The sequence below is a fragment of the Lactuca virosa genome, chromosome 2, assembly GCF_052849685.1.
Source record: "Lactuca virosa cultivar CGN04683 chromosome 2, Lactuca_virosa_CGN04683_v6, whole genome shotgun sequence".
NCBI lineage: Eukaryota > Viridiplantae > Streptophyta > Magnoliopsida > Asterales > Asteraceae > Lactuca > Lactuca virosa.
The window spans coordinates 158,184,036-158,189,232 of record NC_136427.1 but is presented as its reverse complement, the minus strand read 5'-3'; positions in this window follow the sequence as shown (position 1 = coordinate 158,189,232).

Genomic DNA, 5,197 nt, shown 5'->3' with positions numbered 1-5,197 from the left:
CAAGCTTCCTTCTCCTTTTCCAACTTCAAACACACACAAAAAGGCACCAAAAAGCTCAATAACACTTAATAGAGGCTTAGGGTTTTGTTTGGTCAAAAATATGGTTTATACTTTGCTTTTCTAGTTGATTGTAATTTTCTGTAATATTATATGTGTTTACGGTCAGGTTTACGGCCAGGTAGTGTTTACGGCCGTAAACAGGTTTACGACCGTAAACCCTGTTCACGGCCCAATGGGTGTTTACGACCGTAAACTCCGTTTACGGCCGTAAACCCAAGGCCGGCCCAGTCGAGTATATATAGGGGTGAGGGGTGTGAGGAATAGATTGATGAACAGAAGAGAGTGTGTGTTAGTGTGTGTGAATCTTGTAAGGGAACTTCATTGTAATCAATAATATACAAGATTCATATTATTCTTCTTCACCTTCTCTTCTATTTGATCTGACATCATCCGTTTGATTGGGATTCCGCACCATCAAACGGATCTTGAAAGATTCTTGCGTTTTTGGATAGATCCCTGAAAATTAGGGGGGGTTTGTTCTTCGTGTTTTTCATAAAAACGAGTTTTTGATCGAGTTTTGGAGCAAAAATGGTGAAAAACGCCGTTTTTTTCGCGATCTGCAGCTGTGTTTACGGTCCTTGAAGAGTTTACGGTCTTTGAAGGGTTTACGGTCTGGAGTTTACGGTCGGCGGCTTGCGGCTCGGAGTACTCAACTCGGCGGTTTACGGCTCGGATCGTCTGCGGCTCGGCTCAGAATACGGCTTGGTGGATCGAGGCTTGGAGGACGGATCGGCTCGGCTCGGCAGCATCAGTGGACTTCAGGCGCGCTTCAATAAAAAAGGGACGCGAAGTTGGGGGTGCCGGGGATCGAATTTAGCTTTTCGGTTTGACTTTTGAGTTCGACTTTTTAAATTTGACTTTTGAGGTTGTCTTTTGAGGTTTATAGTCAAAGGACATTTTTTAAATTTAAGTTTGTCTTTTAAGCTTGACTCTTTAAATTTGACTTTTAATAGTTTTTGAAGTTTACGAGGGAATTGAAGACATGAAAGAGTGTCGTCAGGATATGTTAAGACAAAATTTCAACATGTTCGATTATATCCCTGGAGAAACCCTGGAAGCTCAGTTGAAGTGATTTACTACACTTACTACTGAGATGAATATAGCTGGGATCTTCTTGACTAAATCTGAGATAAACAAAAAGCTGCTTAATGCACTTCCGAAATCGTGGGATATGAACGTGGCTGACATCAAGAAGACAAAAGATCTCAATCATCTTAGTCTTGCTGATATAATTGAAGAACTTGACGCTATGAATTGTCGAAAAACAATGAGTTCCGCAAACCTTCCGGTCAATGAAGTTTCATGTTCTCAATCATGTGAAGTTTCATGTACTCCATCTTGTGAAACTACGATTAAATTTCTTCGGGAACAAATTGATTTATTAAAAAGAGAAATTGAGGACCTGAGATATGAAGGATATCAACTCAGGAAAGGACAGAAACCCCTGAAGGCTGAATTAGAAACAAAAATAAAAGATTTTAGAAGAATTCAAACAGAATACAGTGAAAAATGTGAGCTTTATAATTATGTTAAGAGACAAAATGATGAGTTAATTGCTGAGCTTGACACATTAAAGAAAGAGTTTGATTCTGCAAACTTTGCTTTTCAAAAATTTGATGGATCAAGCGAGCTAGTTGCCACCATGATTGATCATTGCATGCAATTTAAACGAAATCAGTCTAAGGGTTTAGGATATGATAGTGTACCTCCTCCTTATAATCATACATATCAGTTTCAACCCCTATCCAAGGATGAGATTGCCAACGAACCATTTATGGTTTTTGGCAAGCCATCTGCTTTCGTTTCAGGCGGATTTATTAATGTTGAAAGTTCTAACATTTCTACTTCCCCTGCAGATCAATCCTTAGATCAGTCAAAGGACAAAGTTGAAGGTTCTGTTTCTGATAACAAAACTGAGCTTGAACCTGATGTTTCTGTTTCCAATGAACAACTTTCTGTTTCTGATGATAAAGTTGATGATACATCTTGTGATGCCTTTGATGCTTTTGCATCAGATCATGTTGAGTTAAATTTTTTTGACATATTTGATTATTTGTTTGAAAATACTGATGTTCCTGTTTCTAGCACATCTACTTCATGTACAGGTAAAGTAGCAGAGGATGAGAATAAGGAGAAAACCACTGAACAAACCAACATCTCCTTGAGCCCTGAATCTGTTGCTTCGAACTCAGTTGCTTCTAATCAACCTGTTGTTGAGAAATACATGCCACCAATTCCAGTGAAACAGAATGCATGCTGCAATTGTGCTTGTGGGAACAATAAGAAACAAGGCAAGGATACGCCACTAGGGGCAGGAAGAAACAACTTCACAGTGAAGAAAAAGACATGTTTTCACTGTGGAACACCTGGACACATTGCCCGAAACTGTCCAAATCGCGCATACTTTCCTTACTATGCATAAGGCTGGAAGAACGCGCCAAGAGGGAGATATTCCAAAAGAAACCCCTCAAGGTCACGTTCAGACAATGATGACTGGAACGCACAGAAGGCCAAGAATCAAACCTCCAAGGCCAACAAATCAACTCCCAAGGGCAAGAAGGGAATGCCGGTCCAGAAGCCAATTTCAAGAAATGCTCCAACGAAACCAAAACCGGCTAGGTTAACGTCATCTCGACAATAGACCTCATGTTCAAAAGCAAGTACTGACGCACCCATCGGACCGAAAAAGAAATGGGTTAAACCCAACTACAGATGGGTACCAAAGGTTCAATCTCCCAAATCTCCTAATGCTTCTAACGTTTCTTCATCTTCTGTTTGTGATAAACAGGATATGTCATGGGAGAGAGTACCGTGCAAGGATGACAAAGGTCGACCCAGTTTCAAAATGGACTGGGTTCCAAAGACCAACTGATCCCGCTCTGTGTCGGAGCAGCTGTGGCGGCATATCATCAGACTTCGGTTTGTTGGTAGTGGCTGTTCCTGGCACATGATAGGGGACATCTCTCAACTGTACAACATTCAGACATTTGTTTGAGAGTATGTGTCCTTTGCGGGAAGGGAAGAAAGGAAGTGATCACTCACGGGGTTTGTGCTTAATGACATGAAGAATTTTTGGATCTGTTCTGAGATTACGCGTGCTGTTCTTAGACCTTCTGGATGCAAATTCAATCGGTGACTTACGGTTTGAGTTTTCTTCTCTATACTCCTGAGTTTTTCGTAAGCTGATTCACTTTGAAGACTAATTTTTGTTTTAGGATAGTTTAAATTTGCGCATTTACGTTCGTTTCTCTCCTATGCACAAATTTAGGTTGGAGAAATTAAAACAAAACAAAAATTAGAAAATCAGAAAATCCAAAAATATGTTGGTTCTGAAATGAGTTTGATGAAGATGTTTTGGGAAGTGATATAATCATGTGATAACAGGCAATCTGAATCTGTGTAAGGGACTGAATCTGAATTGTCTAGGCTTTGTGTTTGATGCGCTGGTAGGCACGAGAGATTAAAATGGACTCGACTAGGCATTAATGAACTTAAGGAATTCATAGACTTGACAAATTTTGACCTAGTTAAATCCGTTTATCCTGACAATACGACGCTCGGATAGGTTGAGCAGGGAGATATATATGGGAATCTACTGGTCACACTAAAGAAGTCGTATCTGGAACTGTGGATTGACTTTTCCTCGATATGCGGATTCTGTCCTTAATTCCGGTATTGATGGGGTGACTGGGGAATTCCGATAAGTTAGGTCTGTAGAAGATTATTTTCTTTCTCTCTATCTGTTAGTCATATGTTGCCTCCTCTGCATGATTGAAATACATCCGACCTGGACTGCAACATATGCAATTCTATTTCTCTGCATCTTCTATCTATGCAATTCTTTCTATCTGTTCCATATACTGTCTCCTTTACGTGACTCACAATCCGACCTGGTACACGGTATATGCATCATTCTTTTTCTCAATCCCTCTAAAACTTTAGTTAGTCATATGTTTCACCCTCTGCGAGATTGGAAGAGATCCGACCTGGGTGTATAGCATATGCATTCTAAATCTATCTTCTCTCTTAATAATTGTCTGCTCACCCGATGTAAGGAGTATTCTGGAAGTCCTTGATTACTAGAGCATATCAGGAAGCGGGAAACATGTTCTGATACAACTAAAACTGCACACTTACAGATTGTCTGTAGATCTCGCTGCTCAATTTAGGTAGACAACAATATCTTTGGTCGTCGTCAGCTAAATGGTCCTTAAGGAATATTTTCTAGGAACTTAGGATCACATTGTCTTGTCACTTATAGTATGTCCTAATTTTGTCACAATTTTTCGTGTTTAAGTGGAACACAATACGGGCGATTGACCAGATCTATTCCTGAAGGAAGAGGTACTGATAAACGGATAAAGGCTGTCTAAAAACTTTGATCCCAAATCATTCTTAAAGTTAGATATCATTTTATTTTTGTTAAATTTGTTCATAGTTTTCTTCTAATTTAAATATTAGGGGAAAATTAAAAATTAAAAAAAAAAAGAAAAACCAAACAAAAATCAGAAAATTAAAAATCCAAAAATAGTGTTATTTCCGTGTGCTAAATTTTTCTTTTAGTTTTGTTTTGTCTTGAATAGTGAATTCAAGTAAAGATGAAACTCATGGAGTTTGTGTCGAAGATTTCTGAGCCAAGGCTTCATTCGTGATCATCGAAGAATTCTCATTCGAAGGAGCAAGAAATGAAGATTATTCTTTCGACATTCAATCTTTCAACCCCAGAAGCAAGGTGAAGCTGAAATTGAAGATTAGGTGATGGATTGCATTAAAGCCTCCTCAATCAGTCCGCTGCTATCTTGAACCTGCTGAAGTGATCCAGAAGATTTGTTCTCTCTGAAGATTCTCAAACTGAAAACGCTATCTTTCAAGAATCAGTACAAGAAGCCTCCTCACCCAATGTGCGTTCAATGTCAAATTCTGAAGAAAAGCCCAACTGCTCAAGATGAAGCCATTCATTGAAGATTCATCAAGTTCATCTTGAAGTTGTGAAGAATTTGAAGATTAATGTTGAAGCCTAGCTCCCAATGAAGATTAACAAGAAAAGTCAGCTACTTTTTAGGGGGAGCTTGTTGGGTCCTTTAAGAAAAGAAAAGAAAGCTATAAACCAAGGGGGAGATTGTTGGGTCAAAAATAT